The 24,568-nt window shown below is 37.6% G+C and overlaps 1 protein-coding gene across 5 annotated transcripts in view; it reads left to right on the top strand.

The window, feature by feature from the left end:
- The window catches only part of FYN (FYN proto-oncogene, Src family tyrosine kinase), a 296,371-nt gene that overhangs the window by 90,195 nt on the left and 181,608 nt on the right, over positions 1 to 24,568 (top strand). The gene's annotated exons all lie outside the window — the stretch shown is intronic.

Raw genomic sequence — 24,568 nt, 5'->3', positions numbered from 1 at the left:
TTTAAAAAAAACTGTAGACAGAACTTCATGTTTATCGCTATTAACTTAGATCTGATGGTTTGGGATCATCTTCCTAGTTAGGAAAAAAAGTATATAAACGATGAAAGCAAAGCATAAACTGAACCGAGACTTTTGGGACAACCTGTGTGTATATGTACATATCACATATATATATATATATATGTTTGTGCCTTGTGCTACAATGTTTTTTTGCTTGGTTTTTGTTTTTAAATTTATTTTGTTTAACAAATTAACAAAAACTTATTTTCACTACACTCCATTACAAAAGAGAGAAAAACAAAGCCCTTGTAACAAATATTCATAGTCAAACAAAAAAAAATTACCACATTGGCCATGTCTAAAAAATATATGACTTAATCTGCAACCCAAGACCATCACCTCTCTGTCAGGAGGTAGATAGCCCTACATCAATATTTTCTTTTCATTTTAAGTAATATTTTTTTCTAATTCATGAAAGGACAATTTTTAATACTCATTTTTTTTTATTTTGAATTTAAAATTTCTTAATTTTCTCCCTCTCTAACTCCCTTTTCCCTTCCCTGAGACAGCAAGTAATTTTATATAGGTTATACATATGTGTATTTCCATATTAATCATGTTGTGAAAGAAAACAGACAAAACAAACTTTAAAAAAATAAAGTGAAAAATAGTATGCTTCAGTTCTACATTCAGACTCCATCAGTTCTTTCTCTGGAGGGGAATAGCATTTTTCATAATGCATCCTTTGGAATTGTCTTGGATCATTATATTGCTAAAAATAGGTAAGCCATCCACAGTTGTTCATTGTATAACTGTGTTGTACACTGTACTGTGTACAGTGTTCTCCTGGTTCTGCTCACTTCACTCTGCATCAGTTTATGTAAGTCTTTCCAGGTTTTTCTGAAAGCATTCTGCTCATTATTTCTTATAGCACAATAGTATTCCATCACAATCGTATTAACTACAACTTATTCAGCCATTCCCCTAATTGATTGGCATCCCTTCAACTTCAAATTCTTTGCCACCACAGAAAGAGCTGCTATAAATATTTATGTATAGATAATTCCATTTAAAAAAAAAATATCTTTATGATACAGACCTAGTAGTGATATTACTGGGTCAAAGGGACCACACAGATTTATAGCCCTTTAGGCATAGTTCCAAATCGCTCTCTAGAATGGTTGGACTGGTTCACAACTCTAGCAACAATGCATTAATGTCCCGATTTTCCCACATCCCCTCCAACATTTATCATTTTCCTTTTCTGCCATATTAACCAATCTGATACGTGTGAAGTGGTATCTCAAGAGTTGTTTTAATGTGTATTTCTCTTATAAATAGTGATTTATAACATTTTTTTCGTATGACTATATTTAGCTTTGGTTTCTTCTTTTGAAAACTGCCTATTCATATTCTCTGACCATTTATCAACTGGGGGAATGACTTGTGTTCTTATAAATTTGACTCGTTTTTCTATGTATTTGAGAAATGAAGCCTTTATCAAAGACATTTGCTATAACAATAATTTCCTCAACTTTCTGCTTTCCTTCTCTCTTGGCTATATTGGTTTGTTTATGCAATTAAAAAAATTAATATAATCAAAATTATCTATTTTCTATCTCATAATCACTTTCTGGTCACAGAGTCTTCCCTTATCTATAGATCTGACAGGTTAACTATTCCATGCTGCCCTAATTTGCTTATGGTATCATGCTTTATGTCTAAATCATGTACCCATTTTGACCTTATCTTGGTATATGGTGTGAGATCTTAGTCTATCCCTAGTTTCTACCAAATTGCTTTCCAGTATTCCCACTAGATTTTTGTCAAATAGTGAGTTTTTACCCTGAAAGCTGGGACCTTTGAGTTTATCAAACACTAGATTACAGTGCTAATTTACTGTTGTGTGTTTTGTACCTAATATCTTCTACTGATCCACTCCTTTATGTTCTAGTCAGTACCACATTCACGTTGGGGCAGCTAGGTGGTGCAGTGGATAGAGTACCAGTGCAAGAGTCAGGAGGACTTGAGTTCAAATCTCACCTCAGACACTTGACATTCACTAGCTGTGTGACCTTGGGCAAGTCACTTAACCCCAATTGCCTCATCCTGGGTCATCTCCAGTCATCCTGATGAATATCTGGTCACTGGATTCAGATGGCTCTGGAGGAGAAGTGAGGCTGGTGATGTGCACAGCCCTCCGTCACTCAAAAACAAAGTCAAGTACAAGTCATGTCATTATTTCTCTGATGGCGTGGTCTTCTTTGGCAATGAAGGATGAACACATAAATCACATAATCATCAGATTCACGTCACTATACTTCTGAACCTTGATTTTGCCATCTAAAAAAGTCAATAAAGAGGCACCTGTCTTTATTAAATATAAATAGATCACTAATTCATATTGGTAGAGGTATTTTTCATTAGTTAACATTAGTTATATAGCATTAGTTAAGGCTATAAGAGATAAGCCTGCGGATCACCAATGGAGCATAGACCTTGGTTTGAGAAAAAGTGTAAAAGAAACATCCTTTTCTGCCTCATCTCCTTAAGCTTCTTTCTGAAAAACGGCCTCTCTCTTCTTGAATTCCCATAACATTTGAGAGCTTCCTGATGGCACTTATAATTTCTCACCTTGTATTCTAACTTTGTGTGTAATTTTTCCCTACCTTGCTCATTTCTCCATCAGTAGGCATACTTACGTAAAGCTCCTTGAGGGCTTAAACCATCTCATATTCCCCTCCTAAAGATCATAGGATTTAGAGCTGAAACAGACCCAGTACCAACCCCTCTTGCTCAAGGTCATACAAGTAGGGGAAGAGGTACTAGACTGTGATCAGGAGAATCCTGCATTAGAATTCTCCTTCTGGCCTTTTTAGCTAAATATAGTCATATAGTTTCTTAGAACCTCAGTTTCTTCATATGTAAAAATAGGGATGATGCTACCTATAGTTACCACAAAGGATTGTTGGAAAAGTCAAATGTAATAGTGTATGCAAAGTGATTTGTATGTATGAAAGCACTATGTAACTGTCAACCAGTAGTGACCATAAGCAGAACTGGATTGGAACCCAGACCCTGCCCCCAAATCCAGTGCTGCCTTTTACATTTTTTATATTTCTCATACCACCTAGCATAGTCTAGACATATAGTAAGGGCTCTATGAATGTCAATTGAATTAAGATGGGATAATTCCCCCAGAGAGGAACAAACATTTCTCAGTCTATATAATACAATATTTGTGCACAGTACATTATTTATATACTTTCATTTAAGAATCGCAGACACCATGGTGTGTGCACAGCAAAAAAAATATTTCTACTGATTACCCTATATCATGATACATCTAAAAATCTTTGAATTTTACATCTAAATGCTATGAATTTAGTTAAATTTTAAAGGTCTTTCTGCTTTTGTTCTAGAGTTTTCTCTTCTAGGTGAGTCAGATATGAACAAAGAATCTCAAACAAAATTAAATGAAATAATAGTTGTAAGGCAGTTAGTACAATACCTGGCACATAGTAGGCACTTAATAATGATTGTTCCCTTCCTCCTTTCAAGCCACATCTCATAGCATGAAGAGGCTTAATGTACACGATGTTGCTGAAGTTGAGGCCTGAGTATTAAAAATTAATGAGAATTTCATGCAGCAAATACAAAAATGCTTGCTGATCGATTGGTTGGTTGCAGAAGACTGAGGGCAGTGCTATTGCAAGATGCATCAGCTGGTGCTAATCTGAATCTGTTCCCAGTGCCAAGCAACTCCAATTATTCTTTGATAAACAAACTTTTATTCATTGAGGAGCCATCACTTGCCAATGACCCACACAATTAGAGGAGAAGGAGAACAATTAATACATTGTGGAAATATTTTAAAACAAGTCAGCAACTGATTGTGGCTAGCAGGAGGGCTATCAGACCAGAGTTGGGCTTTTGCTGAAAACTGTGTTTCAGATATGGCAGACAGCACATGACTGATCTGAAGTGAATGAAGCTTTTTTGTTTAAATATAAATTACCTGGTAGTGAATCTGAATTGTTTTCTTTGGCCGACAAATTAGAAAGAGATATTATATACATATACATATACATATACATATACATATATATATATATATATATATATATATATATATATATATATAAAATTTTAAGTAGCCATAATATATATATATATGTATATAATATCTCTTTCTAATTTGTCGGCCAAAGAAAACATATATATAATTTTAAGTAGCTATAATGGGGCAGTGACCTGTTTTTTGAGCTCCAGACTTAAGAGGAACACTGGGGTGACTTGAAAGGCTTTGAGACTGAATTGGATTATCAGAGAGATTTACTGCTCCCATAGAAGATAACTTAAGAATGTTTTCCCTGGCCATTACCGTGAAATACATAGTTTGTTGTTTTTTTTTCAAAGATTGATAACAACAGGCATTCACATCCCATGACAAATTACCGTCATAATTTAATTTAGTCGGGGTGACCCCCGAATACTAACAATAAAGTTCTTCTAGGAATCAGGGAAGCATTTCAGACTTCAGTGACAGCAGAAGAGCCCTTTTTGGACCTATCATGGTGAAAGAAGAAAGTAGCATTTGGTTGATTAGCTTTGCTCTCATTTATTATCCTTCCCTTTACTCTGAATGTAAATCTTCAAATCAAAGTGTTTAATTATTTATCTTGGAAGGTCTCTGTTTTGTGTTGTGGGAGCCAGGTAAGATTTTGATTAAAGAAGCTATTTTACCTTATTTTGGAGTTAACTTTTTGTGTGTGACCAGAAATATCCATGGGAGATTTGGATTATTGTAATTTATTTGCAGTGAAATAAAATCAGTTGCCACCTTTTGTTTAATGGGATTGCTAGCATGAAGACATCCCAACTCCCAAATGTGCTAGACTATTTGAACCGTTCAAAGGGCTCTTTTATCCACCCAAAGGAAGTAGGAATAGAGTGATGGGTGGATAGATAGGATAGATGAAAGAGGTGATAGATAGATAGATAGATAGATAGATAGATAGATAGATAGATAGATAGATAGATGACCGACCATTTATTAGTGTTTACTAATGTGCTAGGCTCTATCTGAAGTGTTGAGAATACAAATACAAACAAAAGGTAGTCCCTACCCATGTGAAACTTACATTTTAATAAGGGAAGTTAACATGTAGAGAGGAGCTAGAAGTGGGAAAGGAGTGAACCAATGCCAAGGCAAAGCATAAGACAAAGAGGACATGTCAGAGATTGAATGTAGGCTTGAAGAAGATCATGCATGGCTGAGATCCTTCTTAAAGTGACTCTCCTAGGGAGTTCCCTTATAAAAGGGAACAAGCATTTTATAAGTGCCTACTATGTGCCAGGCACTGTGCTAAGAGATTTTTGCAAATATGACCTCATTTGATCTTGTGAGTTAAATCCTGTTATTATATGTCATTTTATAGATGAGGAACCTTCAGTAAACAGGGAGTGACTTGCTGACAATCTGATTTGAACTAAGGTCTTCCTCATTCCTGGCCCAGCGCCCTACACACTGTGGTACCACCTAGGAAAAAAAGGGTCTCAGGGAAAAGATTTTTCCACATATGTGTGTAACATGAAGAAAATTAATGAATAAATATGAAATTATATATTTAGAGCTAGAAAAGACCTTATTGGGCTTATTGTATTCATGAGTAAACTGATGTCCAGAGAGGTTTAAGTAATTTGGCCATACAACAAGCAAGTACCTGAGGTAAGATTGGTAATGGGGTCTTTCTGAGTCTAAGTCCAGCACTCTGTCCATTGCACCATCAGGATGACATCGAAAGTCATTTCTCTAAGTAAGATACCAATAAGATAAGAATTAGGAATCTTCCTAGAGTTTACCCAGCCCCTGTAGCTGGAAGTCAGGAAGTCATAACAGTCAGGAAGTTCTAAGTTCAAGTATGGCCTCAGATACTTACTCACCATGCGACCCATGGGAAGTCCCTTAAGGTCTGCCTGCCTCAGTTTCCTCATCTGTAAAATGAGAATAATAATTGTGAAGATAAAAATGATCCAAGTGCTTTGCAAACCTTTAAGCATTATATAAATGCTAACTATCATCATCATCATTAAAAGGGAAGCCTACTTTTAGGCAGTTAACAATCATTTTTTGTCCTTGTCTCTCTCTGCCTCTCTACTTCTCTGTCTCTGTGATCTCTCTCTCTCTCTCTCTCTCTCCCTGTTTTTGTCTCTGTTTCTCTCTGTCCTTCCATCTCTGTCTCTGTCTGTCTCTGCCTCTCTCTCTCTGCCTCTCTACTTCTCTGTCTCTGTGATCTCTCTCTCTCTCTCTCTCCCTGTTTTTGTCTCTGTCTCTCTCTGTCTCTGTCTCTGTCTCTCTCTCTCTCTCTCTGTGTCTCTCTCTGTCTCTGTCTCTGTCTCTCTATTCTCATGTGCATAGTTGGTTTTGTGTTATCTTCCTCAAAGAATGTGAACTCCTTGAGAATAAGGAATTTGTGCCTTTCTTTATATTCCAGGACTTATCCCAGGGCCTGCCACATAGTAAGCATTTAATAAATATTTGTTTACTTATTCCTTGATAAGATCTGTCACAGTTTGTTCTTTATTAAAGTAGCCTTTGAGAATCCAGGATCATTTACCTCTTAAGGATGCCACAATGTAGCACTGAAATAGAACTTTGACGTAGAGATTAGGAGAAAAAAACATAAACTAGGAAACTTTTTAAAAGTCAGTTCGGTTAAACATTGAAAAGAATTCCCTTTTTTTTTGTTTTATTTTGGGTTTTTCTATACTTGGAATTTCATTGATATAGGGAACTATTTTCTCAAGTGGAGTTGACAGGGAGCCTTTGGGGTTTATTTAATGGGGTGGGGTTGAGATGACTCAATCACACCTGTTCTTTGGGAAGATTAATTTGACAGCTGAATGGAGAATGGATTTGGAGTAGGTAGAGATGTGAGGGAGGGAGACCAACCAGAGGACTATTACAGTAGTCCAGGCAGATACGGATGAGGTGAGAGATTTGAAGGGAGTGTGTTCACTCCCTTCACCTATGCAATTTATAGTTTTAGAGCCTCGTCTGAGGCACAGAGAGGTGCCACAGAGACTTGCTCAGGGTCACACAGCTAACACACTTGAACCAAGGCCAGCTCTCCATCTACCTTTCCATTGCGTCCTTTTTTCCAACTACGTGAGCAGCACCATAATCAGTTGCTTATAAATATTCTTTAATATTTACTCTTCCTCCATTTGTGTTCAAATGTTTCATTCGAACTAAAATTCTGAATAGGATAACATGTTTGACCACAAGAAATCAGTGGATAGCTTAGTAGTAAGAAGGAGAACCTTGATGGTGACTAACTTCATAATTCACCAGACATGAGAATATGCTGGTTTTCCTTTAGGCTGGACCTGAGAGAACTCCAAGTGGTTGTCCGGTGAAAGAGGTCTAGATTCTATAGCTTTGCCTCGTTCGGATTTCATCCTCAAGAAAATTACCCAAGAGGATTAAAATGAAGCCTAAATAACAAATAAAAATTCTACTACATATACATCATTGATGATTCAAGAATCCATAATTCCATCACCATGGGTTATGTTTCCACCAATCCACTTAACCCTTTTAACTCTTAGTAGATCAATCAACTATAAGCATTAGACGCCTACTGTGTACTAAGCACTGGGTCAGGGCCTGAGGATACAAAGACAGGGAGAAATTAATGTGGATAGAAAGACAAATTAACCCCTGCCCTCAAAGAGCTTATATTGTAATAAGAGAAAAAACATGCAAATTTATGGGTATCTACTAAATTGGTGTAAGATAGTCTTAGTGGGGGAAGGCACTGACTGACAACTTGTAGGAATCAACAAAGGCCTCATACTGAAGCTTGGAGTTGATGTGAGCCTTATTAGAGAAAACCAGTAGATGGTTTGAGTTGCTTGGCACCTTCAAAATTGATTACAGCGGGTGTAGCTTTCTGGTGATAAGACTCTGAATTTTGCTAAACTAGACTTTAGGCAACACATATATAGTCTATATCAGTGTCCATCCTTGGTGCCTTTCCAGCTTTATTAAACCTACTGGCATCTAATCTCTGCTGCATACATTTAGGACCTGGCAAAAGAAATCTCCTTGCTGCAAGGAGACCTTAGAGGAGGAATTCAACAAACATTAAGGCAGGAGTTATTAATCTTTTTTGTGTGTCAGGGATCTCTTGAGTGGTCTGGTGAAACCTATGGACCCCTTCTCTGTATAACCTTTTTAAGACAATAAAATAAAATACGTAGTGTTATAAAGGAAGTCAATTATGTTGAAATATAGTTGTCAAAGTAATTTAAAAAAAAAAACTCTCACAGATCCAAGATTAAGAACCCTATATTAAATGGTCACTACTTGCCAGCCTCTGTGCTAAGCCAAAAAGTTAAACAATATCTGGCCCCAAAACACAGTAAAAATTAAAGCTCTGAAAGGAATTTAATTTCTTTGCTTACCACATCATCATTAACTGTCTCCAGATGGAGTGATGAGTTGGCATGGTTGATCAGCCCCAGTGCACAATGAGCTAGAATGAAATGGCTGGTAATGGGAACCATTTCTGTTTTGGGGGGGAGGGAAATATCAATGTCACACACTTGTCATCAAAAGTCTTTAACCCCAATCTGGTCAAGGAAAAATTCTTTTGGATTACTAAAACATAAATCCAAATCTAAAGCGTTTTTTGTTTCATTGATTTAGAGGTAGACGGAACCTTAGAGGTCATCAAGTTCAACCCCTTCATTTTTTCAGTTTAGGAAAATGAGGACCAGAGAAACTAAATGACTTGCCTAGAGTCACATAGCTAGTATCTTAGTAGAACTTGAACCCAGTTCTTCCTGATTCCAACCCAACACTCTCCACTAGACACCCACTACCTCAAGTTCACACTGCTCATTTCTCAAGATGTGAAATGCAATTATCTAAAATTTGACAGTCTTTCTCTGGAAAAAGGAATCTATAAATAAACTCTCTGTTAATGCAGATTCTCTAATGAAGGAGAACCTACAAATAGAGTTTTGTGTTATGCCTATGAAAACACTTAGACTCTCTTAGCATGTGCCTGTGATAAACAATCAGCGTTCTCCCCTCTAAAGAGGAAGATAAAGTTAGAAAGCAGTGTCCTGAACGAAATTAATTATGTAAGTCAGTTCCATCGTAGCTAGAGCTCAGTCATCACTCCAGCTAAGTATTTACCCTTTCTTTAAGTATAGACTTGGTGAGATGGATGATAGATGAGTGCCATATGACAGTCTGCTAGGACAGTGATGCCTAGTTCTCATTTGGGGGCACCTCAGGATTTCTCCAGTTATTTCAGTGGATTTTAGAAAAATCCTTCAACCAAACTTCTTTTCATTCATTTTAATTCAGGAAGTAAAACAGGTCATGTTAGTACATCTGTTTAACAAAATTCGAGCAGTGATAGGAGGGCCTGAGTGCTTTGCTTTCACAGACAATTTCTTCATATGTTTTGTAGTCATATGTGTCTTCATCACAAACACTTTACATTTTGTTCTTTTTAGTCATTTTGTGCTGGACATTGCAATAAAGGATGATCTTATATAGAATAGCCATTATATCAGTCATTCTCTTTTTTCCCCTGGACACAGGGTTCAGGAGCCATAGACTTTTCTGGGTCCAGCAAGACCTGGGAGTAAGGAAAAATAGATACCTTCCTATCAATAGTGTTTATTGAATGCCAACTGAAGCAAATCTCAGTCCCCATCCTTCTCCTCCATTTACCCTCTTCCCCGAGGGGCAAAGCTTTCAACTCCATCTAGACATAGTACTTGAAATCCGAATGACCTGCTTAATGGCCCCTGGAGTCATTGTTGACCCACATTCAGTAGCCAGAAACTCAAGTTGGTGCAGTGCTGTTTCTTTTTGTGAATTGGAGAAGGTCAAGAAGAGAAGAAGGTAGAAAGTGCTGCAATAAGCTTAAACTGAATTTTTAGTTTCTTCCCAACATAAAATTTGACAACTGGCATCAGAAAATCCTGTGTATAATATTAGGTATCCTGGGCACCAGCATGAGTTTTAAAATCCATAGACTATATTTAAATAATCATAAGACTCTTAAAAAGGGCAGTGGAGCATAGATTTAGGTAACACTTAACCAGCCCCTGAAAACCAGGGGCATCAGAGACTGAAGGTATCTCTAAAAGTCTAGAACCTAGGACTCAGACTATAGTTAATTTTCAATTAATTAATCAAGCTAACACTGCTAATTCAGCAGTGGATTTTACAGAATATTAAAAAGACAAAAGAGCAGAAATGTGTCTTAAAGATCATTCATTCCAATCCCTTCATTTTTTCATATTAGAATTCGGTGAACCAGAGCGGTTTAAATGCTTTCCCAAGCTCTCACAAGTAGGTAGTTGCAGAGCCAGGATTCAGATCTAAACAAAGAGAAGCCCACTTTGCTAAAGATTGGGAGCTCAGCTTGCTGAGTGGCCCTTTCTCATGTCCATAGAGGTTAATAACTGTTGATGAAAATATAGCTAAAACTAGAACAAGTGAGAGTCCCATTTTCTCTATTAATATGAATGCTACGTGTGTATCCCCTACATCACTAAGGGACCGAATGTCATTTATGTTCCTTCAGAAAAGAGGACTTTAATTCCAAGATTTTGGGGGGGATTAAAAAATTTAAGCTATCCTCTTTCCGTGGAGGAAGCAGCATCTTGGGTGAACCAGATGTTTTTTAAAAATCTTACATCTGGATAGTATGAAAAGGAGCTCTTGGAAGTATGGCCCAAGAACTACTGGTTCTTTGTGTCACCTATGCAGTAATAGAGGAATTTGGCACACTTTGATTTAGGACAAAAGCAGAGGTAGGGAGCAATGGGAGAAAATAAAAAGAAATGGGATTTGATATACCTCCCTTATCAGCTAATGAGTGGTCTCTACGTGGGGTATAACCTGGAGACAAAGAAAGGTTCTTGATGGCAGGGGTAGTATCAGATAGTATCAGGTTTGCATTTTTGGTAGTTCTGTATTTATCCAGCTCCTCTGAGAAATCAGTCAGTGTTGGAGGAGTGGTGTTAAAGGGCAAATGGTTGATTTTTCCTCTGTTTCTCCAGAATCTGCTACAAAACCCTTTTTGGTATTTCCAGATATGTCCTGAGATATTTCTTGGATTTGAAATGTACAAGGACAGAATTTTCTTTTCAGGTTCATGGCACTGTTACTTGGAGCTGTAGATCTGAGAGGGAGACATTGCTGCTTCAGAGTTATTCCTGGTTGAATACAGACTGCAGCCATCAACATCCCCTACAACAATCTGAGTGTGTGGGAAACTATGTTGGAGGGGAAAGGGTCATTTATCAGAAGGAGAACATTTTTCTTACTTGCTTTTCATGTGGTCTGTTCCATTCACAGTATGATAGATATGTTGTAGTGTTTAATGGAGAACTCCATATTTTTAAACACTGTAGTAAAATGACATCTTTTCTGTGAGAAATAGGCATTTGAAGGTTCAGTTTAATTCAAAATTCATGATATGCCCACTGTGTACAATACACTGTGCTAGATTCTAGGTAGATAAACCCAAAAAGGAAACAGACCCTGCCCTTAAGGAGCATACCTTACAATGATCATTATTTAAAGGCTATATGTATATCAGAATGACATAGCATGGACAACAGAAAAATAAACATAAGATAATTTAAGAAAGGAGACAACACTAAGAAGTAGCAATATTGGTAAACTTTCCCATGGGAGTTAGGATCTGGGTTGAGTTTTGATGGGAAGCTTAAGGCATCTCAAAGGTGGATGTGAGGAAGAAATACCTCCTAGGCATGGGGAGACAGTTTGGGCAAAAGCACTAGGATAAAATGCAAAGATTGGAGAATATCAAGTCAGTCAATTAAGCTAGAATGTAAAGTGCATGAAATGTGAACTTAGTTTAGGAGTGTGGACTTATAGGCAGACTATGCAGGACTTTAAATGCCGGGTGAAGGATTTTATATTTTATTCTAATGACAGTAGGGAGTTATTAAAGATTTTAGAGCGGAGGAGTTGACTTAGTTAGACCTATGCTTTAGAAAAGAATATTTTGGCATCTGTATGGATGATAGATTAGAGAGGGGAGAGGGTAGAAGCAGGGAGGCCAGTTAAGAGGCTTCTCAGATTATCTTTATATTTCTCTGTCTGTGTTCTTTGCAACAAGGATTAAATTATACATGGCAAATGTCTGTCTGTCTGTCTGTCTGTCTGTCTGTCTCTCTCTCTCTCTCTCTCTCTCTCTCTCTCTGTTTCCCTCAAACATAATACCAGCCAAAATTATAGGTAATATCCCCTGTTCAAATTTTCTGTACTGTATTCTCTATACCTTCCCCACCTCAACTGGGATTATTGGCATTCCAGAATTTATTTGTTGTTTGTTATTTTTTTCCTTTTACCAGGTGCCTAGCATAGTGTTAGACATAGAATTGTTACTAGTCGTGATGCCTTGTGCGATGCTCAGTTGTGCATGTAGGTACTCAATTTTTTTTGTTGAAAAATGATTTTATTGATGACAGATTGAAGAGGTAATGTAGTGAAAAGAGTGCAGGGTTTGGAATCAGAGAACTTGAATTCTAGATACTCACTACCCCTCTGCCCTTGGGCAAGTCACTTAACCTATGGCCCTCAGTTTCCTTATCTGTAAAATGGGCGGTTCAACCAGATGTTCTTCAACTATTTCTTCTGTTCTACGTCTGTGAGCCCTTGGTTTGATCTTTACACTTGCTTTGCCACTTGCCAACTATGAGAACTTATGAGCAAAGTGCTTATCTTCTGACCTCCAGTTCCTTCATCTGAGCAGGTTGAATGAGGTGGATCCTTCATCTAAAATCTTCTAATTATCTTCCTTCAGGCGTCAACTGAAAATGTTCCCCAAAGCACAAAATATATGAAAATATTTGAGAAATGGTTTAAGCTACTATTCTAAAGCAATATACCTTCAGAATAATAAACCCTTATTCATATTACCATTAAATGTTTTTTTTTAATTATCAGACTTCATTCTGATTTTAGGAAAAACACTTAAAAATTAAAAACAAAGCAAAAAACCTCAGTATTTCTTAATTTATTGACTAATGTAATGCTTTTTGAGGGACCAAATAAAAGATACTATCTGAAAGGCCTTTTGATTGGGAAAGAACTGAAAATCCACCAAAAACCTACCTAAAAGCAGTATTCTGAGTTAAGAAGTAAGGAGGGAATCAAAGATATCACTTTGTGGATTGCGCTAATGGAGGGGAGAGGGAAATTGGGTGATGTACAGGTTGCTTAAAGAATTTTGAATAGTGTTAGAAATCGATGAAACCCATGCATAGTCAGTCAGGAAAGCAAAAACAAAATAAAAATTCCCTGCTCAATTTCTTTCTTCTCTCTCTTGTATTATCAGGAGGAATTGATGAGAAATTCTAGTCTTCATTTGTCCTTTTGCTCACTAGCTAACTGGCCAAGAATTCTATAGTTCCTAACGTTGTTAGCGTTTTACTCAAGTTAAACATCCATCAGATGTTCTATGTTTGTATTATTAGGTAACTCTGCTTGCATCTGTCTGTTCAAGTCAACTCAACAAGCATTTATCAAGCACCTACTATGTGTCAGGGGCAGCTTGGTGGCACAGTGGATAGAACGCCAGGCCTGGAGTTAAGAGTTAAATTTGAGTTTAAATTTGACCTCAGGCATTTATTAGCTTTGTGACCCTGGGCAAGTTGCTTAGCCCTGTTTGCCTCAGTTCCTCATCTGTAAAATGAGCTGAAGAAGGAAATAGCAAACCATTCCAGTATCCTTGCCAAGAAAGCCCTAAGTGGGGTCATGAAAAGTTGAAGATGACTGAAAAATAACTCAACAACAGCAACAAAATGAAGGCTATTTTGGTAAATACTTGGGGTATACAAAGGCAGAAGCAGTCTCAGCCCTCAAGGAACTCGTTATTTAACAGAGAAAACAACATTCAAACATAAATGTGCAAACAAAATACATATAGGATAAATTGGATATAACCACAAAAAGAAGGCACTAGCAACTGACTTGTGGTCTCTTGGCAGTCATTTTATACTACTTACATTCTCCAACAGCAACTAACATAGTCCCTTACATATTAGGCATTTAAATGTTTTCAAAGTGTATTTGTTGATAGATTGTTGTTCCACTGACATTGAATGACATTGCCAAATTATTGTGGGAGAAGCATTAAGTACAGCATCAAAACTGGTGTCTGTGAGATACATACAATTTGATTTAGGACATATTTTAAATATTTGTTACTGGGAGGCTACAGTCCTCCAATGGATCTTCATGGTGCCATGGAGGTAACTGGGTTCTCAAATATTGGCAGGTGGGGAAATCTTTGCATAAACAAATTCTTTATTATGTTTATCATAAGAGGACCAGCTTAACTATACTAAGAGAAGCTCATGACTAGTTTGCCCTCAGTGGGATGAATTTCTTTAGCTTCAGTAAGTCATGGAGACCATCTACTAAGGCCTCTATGCCTTAGCAGATAGTCTTTATGCCTCTTGATTCCCCCAGTAGTTAATGCCATCTCTTAATGACAATGCAGAGGTTACATGTATTTTTCCTATATTTACCTATCTTGGAACTACTTATGTTGTCATCCCCTTGTGGAATGTAAGTGAGCAAGGATATTTGTATCCCTAACATTTGGTACGTAGTCAACAATAAAGGCTTTTTGATTAACAAACAAACTACAGTTTGTGTTACTGGAGGGAAGACTACCTGAATGAAATTACAGATCCTTGAAATATTGACAAGGAATTAGTGAGGAGAGAACACAGGTGAATTATTTAAACAAAACAAAAAAAAGACAATGGCTAATCCAAATGGCTTTCTGTTTGGCTCTGGAATAGCATCAGTTTCTCATCCATTCCTATTTTTTATAAACCCAGCTCTTTGTTTCTTCAGTCTATCCTGACTCTGGATGGCCAAAGACCCTGGTGGCTGAATGATGTTGAGGGAAAGGCTACAGATAATTAGATGATGCACTCATGGAAAGTTGAAAATTGGTAATGTTGAGAAATTTCAGTCAATCTTAGTATTCCAGGGTTTTCCCAACTCCAGATTGCTCCTAAATCAAGGAGTCTTTCACCTCTGCCCTTGGAGTATCCTTAGAGACCCTCTAGAGGTACATCCTACTTCATTCATTCTTTCTTTACTACAATCTCCAACAAAAATAGAGAAGATGCCTGCCAGATGAGAGTTGGAGCCTTTTAACAAGCTACTTTGTTCTCACTAACCAGAAAGCATCACTTACAGAGCAGTTTTACTATTGAAATATCTGGAGGAGTGATCTCCAAAGTTCTTTGATTGTATGCATCTATCAGTAAAGAAAAGTTTTGAGCACACCTCCTCTGATATATGTATATTTACTCATATAAATTATGCATATTGCTACTGTGCTAATAATTGTATGCATTATAAAACTGAAGCAAAAATAGCAGTTTTAGAGGGATAAGATACATTTAAAATAATATTTGATCCTAAAGGCAAAGGGAGCCACTTTGGTTTATTGAGAAGGGGAAAGAGATGGTCCGACCTACACTTTAAAAAAATCACTTTGGCAGCCTTGTGAAGAATATGTTTGAGAAGGGAAAAGCTTGAGTCAGGGAAGCTGAGTAGGGAAGCATTTTAATAGTAGATCCAGTAAGGAATGAGGTGATGAGAGTCCATACGATGGTGGTAACTGTGTGATCGGAGAGAAGGAGTCAGATGCCAGTGATATTGAGGAGGTAGAAGTAACAAAATTTGGCACCTTCATGGATATGGTTCGTGAACAAGAGTGAGGAATTCTAGATGATTCCTCACCTGGGTGACTGGAAGGATATGATGTAGAATAAGGAAACTTAGTAGAAATAAGGAACTATGGAAGAAGGGTTGTGGTTTGTCCTTCATTCTCAAAGATATGACATTAAGAAGATGGTGCCATGACTTGCAAGTGAGTTGGATTTAACTGATGGAGGACTGTGCAAAGTCACCAGCCTCACTTTCTTCTCCAGAACCATCTGGATCCAGATTTAGATCAGAACAACTAGAGATGGCCCAGAAGAAGAGGAGTAGATTCTGGGGAAAAGATAGTACAATGAGCTTTGTCACACAGATTGAAACTCATCGCCGTACTAGCTCATCCTGTGCAACTCACTGTCACACCAAAAATGAAAAAAGGGGACAGGTTGAGATCTTCTTGGTGGTTATCCCTGGCACTCAAACCATTCTCTAAGGGGTTGCTACAATCATGAAGTGATTTAGTGGGGCAGGAAGTGAAAGATTTTCCCAGTAGCACTTATGTAATTCTTGCTCAGGGTGCTCTGGTGAAAATTAGGAAGAGCTTCCCTAAAGGGCCAGTACCTGGTTCAGAAGGGGAGGATTTTGGAGCTGAGGTGATAGCAAGCCACATGGTTAGTTTTGCAGGGAGGGTAGGATTCAACATCTGATTCATTAAACATATATCCCTTGGGGTCAGGCCAGTGCCTCCACTTTGGAGATCACTGACCTAGGGCACTCCACTATGTTTTAGAATTTATGCAATGTTGCAAAAGCAGCAAATTCTAGAAATAGATTGTTATTTAGTCCTTGCTGTGTCCCATGATTGGGGCCTGCATTATACCAGCACCTGTACCTGCTCCTTCTCCAATTTCACTTGTCCCTATGACAGGAGAGGAGGGTAAACGTGTAAAGAGACTTTCATAAAATCACAGGATCATAAGTGTAGAGCTAGAAGAGACCTTATAGGCCTTTTTTCCCTATTTGATAGATGAAGAAACTGAAGCCCAGTTAGTAAAGTGAAATGACTTTGCCAAAGTAACAAAACAAGTAGGAAGAGTTAGAGCTGGGATTTGAACTCAGGTCTTATGACTACCAAGTCATTGCTAGTTCCACAGTACCACATTGCATCAATATTGTTTTTCTGTGGTCATGAGAAGATGATATATAGAATCATTGCTCCCAATTTTAAAAGCAATTTAAAACTCAGTCCCATATCCTGCTCATTACTACTGTGGTATGAGAAAGTAAGAAAAACAGCCTTCATTTTGTCTCAGATCTCCCTATTGCAGAAGTTTCTTTACCTTGTTGCCCTTTTTCTACAGGATGGCCCCAAAGTCCTAGTGAAATTCTAAGCTTCAATAGCGTAATCTCCTTGAGTTTTATTTTTAGAAAAACAACATTATAGAGTATGACTAAATTGAAACCCATAAATTAAATCCAAAAGAGGAATACCCTTTGGAGAGGTGTTGAATTTCTAGCAGATATTTAGGAAATATTTTTCATATTTGGCTATGTGAGATTTCAGGTCTTCAAAGTTTTAGAACATTCACTGCCAGTCAGCTGAATGTTTTTCAGAACAGATAAATGCACATAATACATTAAGACTTTATCTCCACCTCTGTACTTCTAATGGATGTCAGTAATCCTCTATTTGTCTCCTGAAGGGAAATATTCAGGAGAGAAATGCAGTACTTAAGAATGATAGGGTGATAGGTCAGAAAATACATTTTCAGTCTTAATTAAGAAATCCGTAACAGCATTTTGTATCGCTGCAAAATAATCCATGCAGCAGTTATTCTGCTGCATCATCCTCAGAACTTAATTTCCTATTCCAGTTTAGTGTATATTTTTGGAAGCCACTAAATAGTATTAAAGTCTCCTGAAAAAAAATGATAGACAGTGGCACTGTAATAATGATTCCAGTTTCATAGTATAATAAACCTAATCATTTTGTTAAAAAAACTTAAAAAAAAACTTTCATCATATTCATTCTTATCTTGACAAGTTGCATTTTTCTCATTACTGTATACCTTCATTCTTCTTCACACTTGAACTGTAGTGTAGGTCACAGCCCAGCAAACCCCAGACTCCATCATATCCAACAGTTTCCTTGTCCTCCTTAGTATTTTGGACTCCCTCTTAAAATTGTGATCAAGCTCTTAGCTCTTTCCACTTTCCACCTTGTATGTTGGACAACACCTCTTAATCTGAGCAATATTGGAGATTTGCCTAGTTGGACTTAAGGCTTTCTTCTGTCACCACACCTACACCAACACCTGTACCTGCCTCTTCTCCAATTTCCCTTCTTGTCCCCACTCCAGGAGAGGAAGGTAAGCATGTGAGAGGCTGATGGCTACCATATTCTGAAGGCTTTCATATTCTGCTTTTGCCTCTCCATTCATCTTTCCTTGAAAACTAAAAATACTCATCTAATTTCTAAATTGGAGGATTGGCTTCTAGATCCAAAGCAAATTTGTCAAACTCTGGTATAGAACATAAAAGAGTATATCATCTGAATTGTTTACGTTTATTTCCCCCTCTCCCCACCATGTTCTCATTCTCATTCTCCCTCTGTCTCTCTCTTTCCTTTCTATCCTCCCCCTCCCTCGTTCTCTCCCTCTCTCTCTCTCCCTCTCTTTCCTTTACCCATCCTTCTTTTGCTCTCCACCTCACCCCTCTCCATCCACCCTATGAAATTTGATGTTTAATTTGTGGCTATGCTGGGGAAGTGTTTCATTACTTGAATGAAAATTGGAAAGCATTTTACATTGCTTATTACAAATCATTTATTGGAGCTCCACTAAGTAAAGGGGATTTATCTTCCCACTGGTGTGTGGGTAACTCCTATTAACACTAATTGAGGTGTTAAAATCAAAGGACATGTGAAACCCATAATACAGAATGCATTTGATCTGAGAACCTCCCACTTCACAAAGAATGACTCACACCCATAGAGCATCAACAAGCACTTTATATACAATTTTTTATGACTCTTTTAAAAAATTAGAAAATTACTGAGCATTTCATAGCATGCTCATATTACACTTCCTGCCTAGTAACTCTTAAAGGTTGCCACCTGGCTAGTGTTAACCCAGACAGGTTGGAAATTAAAGGCTGCAACCACCACTGAAACAAATTTTAAGGTCAGAAACTTCATCTGGAACTACCATACTGGCTGATTTTCCCACTATATGATTGCTGTTTCTGCTTTCTTTCCCTCCTGGCTCATCATGAGAACAGTGACAGCAGTTGCTGGAAAGAATACACTGGGCCTGGAGTCAGGAGAGAGCTGTGTTCAAATCCAGGTCCTTATAATTACTAATTGTGTGATTCCTTGTGGGCAGGTCTCATGACCTCTTAGTTTTTCCATCTGCAAAGTAGAAATAACATTTATTCTAAAGTGCTTTATACGTCTCACATGCTATACTATATAAATGTGAATTGTTATGAAGGCTAGATAATAAAGGAGCTTAGAGGGTGGGAGAGGGGCATAGCATGTAGGAAAGGGGCTTCCACTTATCTCCCTGTATTTCTATCCTGGATATTTTGGGGCTGACTTGGTGTGGCGGCACACTGAATTGCCACTGTACTGAGAGAGTTGTGGACTGGCAAATATAGTTTACTTATTTGTAAGACTGTGTATTCATTTGAATGCTACCCTCAGTACTCAAAAATTGTTGAATCTTTCAGAAAATCCTGGCGTAAATTTCTGATAACTGGAATGTACCTTATCCCTTCACTTAAGACATACATTGTTAGTTAGAACTGAGCTTTGTATCTGTTGTTGACTAGTAAAATATTTTAGATCATTTTTCTGTAATAACTATTTATTCTGTCATTAGACCATGTACCTCAAATAGCCAACAGGATGTATCTCTGCAAAATTTTCTCTATTTTTAGCGCTGAGTAGTTCATTTTTCCCCCCTTCCCAGCCTTATGATCTTTCACTTTTCTTTTATCTTCAAGAGTATACTAATCTTTATGAGGGTTCTGGATGTTTGGAAAATGAATTCAGCTTGTGTTAGGAACAGGGAGAATTTTCACATTTATTTGTATGTTGGAAAGAGTCAGGCTGTTATATTTAAAGTAATCAGTGTCATTTTATTGCCCTTTGGTCAATTTTTGGAACATTTAAAATGCATAAAACATAGAAGTACTTGCTTCTTGTTTAATTCTGGACAGAGCATTTTTAATTGCCTTCCCCACAGAGGGAGGGATTTCTCTAGATTTCTATAATGTATTTATTTATTGATCACAGAAAGAATGTTTTTCCCATGGTGACAGTCTGAGAGAGTCCATCTAGTTTTGTCCTTGGAAAATGACTGAATCTTTCAGTGATCTTCTGAGCACTGTGGGTTCCATTTGTAAAAATGAGCTGGCATCCATTTCTGTAAGTGTTAGCCTAGATATTCTGAGTGGGCAGAATATAGAATATTCCCCTTCGTGACTGAACCGCCTTTTCAGCTGTTCTTTCGGAATAAGCATGCAGTTCCCAAGGGAAGAAGGCAAATCCTGACTATTATTAATATGTAGCATCCATCTGGCATTGTAAAGAAACAGATACAAAAAGCAGAATGATTTTCATTTATTCTCCACTACAGCTCTGTGAAGTAGGTCAGGATTTTTCTTGTTTTACAAATGAGGCAAAGGAAGCATACAGAGGTGAATTGAGACTTACCTAGGGTCACAGAACTAAAGCCAGCAGTTCTGGATTACATCCTGAAACCTTCTTTCTCAAATAATCCTGAACATCCTATAATTCCCTATCCAAAAGACATTTAAATTGGTAGTGTTGGCAGAATACCCATCCTATAGACTATTTTCTATCAGATTTTTTGCTAAATATAGTTCTGTTTCAAGAGACATGATTTTCAGCTCAGAATCCTGTGAGCCTATGAACCTTCCAGCTAGGAGCTGCGTAATAATATAGGCATCTTCATAGTTGACTCTCATCTGTAAAGGTTCTATTCTGAAACCTTGTTGTTGTGGCATAGAGGTAACTCCAGATTCTTGAAGGAGGATTCTACCAGGCTAGAAAGGCTCAGGTACGTTCTGGGTGACAGACTTGACGTGCTTTCCAAGAAGCACTTTCTTGAAATATAGAGAATGTGTTTACAGAGTATTTATAGGGAATACAGAGAATCACTCACCAGAATGTTGGTAAAGTCTATTTACAGAAAACTCATTGACTGGATACAACAGAGGTAAAAAAAAAAAAAACAAAAAACCAATACCAACTTAAAAGACAAAATTACAATTTTGTTATTCCATTTATTGAAGCTATAATCTGGTCTATCTAGATAAAGTGTCAACTCTGGAAAAGGAGGAATAAACAAAAGGTAAGGACATTCATTTGGATGATCACCATTTTTAATAGAAGTTTGACCAGTGATGAGACAGTAGCCACAACAAAGAGCCCAGAAACCATCTTAGCCACTAAAACACTTGATCTCCTTGCCAAGGGAAAAGACCTAGCCGCAAAGTATAGTACCTGCTTGGAGTACAAGCTCATTTGGGAGATTTTTATGGAGTGGGGTGACATAGAATATGACCAACATCTACTCACAAAACAGCAAAGATTAGTTGGGAAAACAAATCTTAATGAGAAACAACTAACCTACATTATCCCAAGCATATCCACAATTTAAGCCAGAAGACATTAAATGGATCAGATCTGCTCCCATTACCCCACCCTGTTCCCAGTGAGGAACTTCCCACATTTACAGATCAGCACCTTCTCTGTGCCTTAGAGGAGAGTTGCCTGGGACCCTGAGATGTTTAGTGAATAGCCCAGAATCACACAGTCAATGTGTCAGGCATAGGACTCAAACCCAGATTCTCCTGACTCCATAGCCAGACCTTCGTTCATTCTACTTCATGCTGTATGTGTGTGTGTGTATGTGTATGTATATATTACTGTTTTCTGTATATATAATGTATTAGTAATATATTACTATATTCTGATCACAAACAGTAGAGGAAGCACCACAACCTTAGCACCTAATGTACTTTGTGAGGCAGTACTCTGAGTATTTAAGATCAAGTCAGGAAGAACTCCAGAAACATAGGAAAAATCTCTATTCCTTGGGCAACTGTACAGTTTAAACAAAACCCTCAGGGATGGCTTTTTCAGGCTGTCTCAAAGCATAGAAGATTCCAAAGGAGAGGAACAGATTCCAAAGGAGAGGAACAGATCACAAATGGTACTTCTATCCTCACCTCCCCAAAAGTAACTGAGAAGCTGCCAGCCCCTGCTCTCCAAATACACTGTCTGCATTTTCTCTGTGCTTTAAATTTTTTTTATGAGAAAGATCTCTGTCCTTATTGAGGCTATTTTTTATATAATAATGACAGTAACAATAAATAGCTAGTATTCACGCAGTGCTGTACATATATTATCTCATTTAGTCCTTGCAACAGCTCTCCGAAGTAGATGCTATTGTTCCCATTTTACAGACGAGAGACAGGAAGACAGAAAAAGAGACGTAAGTGACTTGCTCTCACAGTCACAGTCACAGTGCCGGAAGCAGGATTCAAACTCAGGTCTTCTTGACCCCAAGCTTTGCATGCTTTCCACTTTGCTACATAGTTGTGTAAGAATTGAGCACAAGTACAAAAATTTTCCAAACCAGTGTGAAGCCAACTTAGAGGCAATCTTGTCCAACCCACACGATTCCAAACAGATTTGTATTCTGTTGCATCCCGGTCTTTGCTTGAATGCTTTTAGTTTTAGGGAACTCAGTATCTTACTAAGCTGACCCTTTTATTTTTGAACAGTTCTAATTGTTAGCAAGTTCTTCCTTATGTTGAGGAGAATGGTAGAAATGGAAGACACTGGACTGGGAATATAAGGATTCATTTCCTAGCTGTGAAACTGTTGGCAGATCCCTGTCTGTCTCAGGGCTTCAGTTTTCTCTCCTATAGAATGAGAAAATTGTGCTTAATGATCTCTAAGATTTCTTCAAGTTCTAACTAGGGTTGGGGAACCTGCAGCCTCCAGGCTACATGTGGCTCTCTAGGTCCTAAAGTGCAGCCTTTTGACTGAATCGAAGACTGTTTCTAACTTGTATTGAAGTACTTGGCACAGATCTGACCAGTCTTCTCTGCATCTCCACTAGAGGGAGACATACACATCCAGGTGGTGAAAACTTGGCTGAAGGTATAGTCTGACCATATACCTGCATATTTTAGGTCAAAGGGTGTGGCTGGGATTAAAGGCAAAAACTCTGGGTAAAAGAGTTCTTGTGGAAGAGAGACCACCTTTAAAAGTGTAAAACTCACCAGCTGCTCCAATAGATAAAATAAAAGGGAGAGGAGCCCCACTCCCCACAAAAGGAAGACAAAAATAGTGTGTTTATCTCAGTTATAGAAGGTAGTTTTATCTATTCTATCTATATAAGGTAGTTCTGTCTATTATCTATAGAACAGTTTTATCTATTGAAGAAAGGGAAGTAATTATTGGGGACAAAGGAAAAGGATTAGGTTGTAGAAAATGTTTAAATCTGTACAGCAAAAAAAAAATAGCATAACCAAAATGAAAGTAAAAATAGCGACTGAAAAAACAATATGTAAATAATTCTGATAACAGTTGGTAAGAGCAATAGTTAATCACCAATGGATTTAATGAGCTCAAGGATTTGAACAATTTATGAAAGAAGCAGAAATTATAAAAATTGGTCAAATCCTACCTCAGACACGTGTGACCCTGGACAAGTCACTTCACCCTGTTTGTCTCAGTTTCCTCATCTATGAAGTGATCTGGAGAGGGAAATGGCAAACCCCTCCTGTGCCTTTGCCAGTGAAAACCCCAAATGGTGTGGCTGAAATACTTAAGGAACAAAAATTAGAATAAGAGTTCCTTAAGGTCAAGGACTGGCTTGTTTGAACAAATTGTGGTCTATGAATACAATGTATATGAATTTATTGTTTCATGATAGATATAAGGAATTCAGAAAAATAGAGAAAGGCTAGTGGAAAGGCTTTCTGGAAAACAATATATAGAACGAATATGTATGTAATATTAATGAAAAGAACGTTAAAATTAAGCTGAACACTGATCAGTCTTGGTCTTGGAGAAGAGATCAGGAAATACTTCTCCATCCTTTCATTGGAGAGGTGGGGATATTGTTGCCTATCCTCTTAGATGTGGTCACTGTGTTGGTTAGCCCTGAAACATTTTCCCAGGATTCGTGTGGCCATCTTCTTCCTTTTGGTCTGAGCTCCTGATTGTATCAGTATGGGGAATTTCCTGTATGGAACCTCTTTCAATTTGGATAGTCCAGCGACTCATCTGTCATCTATAGTCTTGGAGAGTTATCAAAGGCACTAAGCAATGAAGTGACCACCTAGTATGCAGTAGAGACAGGAATTGAAACCCAGTTTTTCTGAATCCAAAGCTGAGCTTCTATCTACTGAGCCATATAAAGGACCTAATAGAATAAAATATACTGAGAAATCCAAGTCCAGCAGTATGGTTTGTGAAATTAAAGGTTTTTATTTCTGAGGTGAGGACATAGTGGGGAGTTGAAGAGTGGACTACACTTGGAGTCATGAAGGTCTTTGTTCCAGTCCTCTGATATGAATTGGGTGACCATGGGCCAACTCACTGGGTCTCTGTTTTTTCTTCAGTCATATGGGCATCGTAATAACCATAGTTTTTACCTAACAGGGTTGTGGGTCTCAAATGAGTTAATATTTGAAAAGCATTTTGTAAAGTTGGTCATTTGTATAGTACATTATTTATATAGTTTTTAATCATATAAAAATGAAGTTGTT

Source organism: Notamacropus eugenii, chromosome 2, assembly GCF_028372415.1.
Source record: "Notamacropus eugenii isolate mMacEug1 chromosome 2, mMacEug1.pri_v2, whole genome shotgun sequence".
NCBI lineage: Eukaryota > Metazoa > Chordata > Mammalia > Diprotodontia > Macropodidae > Notamacropus > Notamacropus eugenii.
This window is presented reverse-complemented; position numbering and strand designations above follow the sequence as displayed.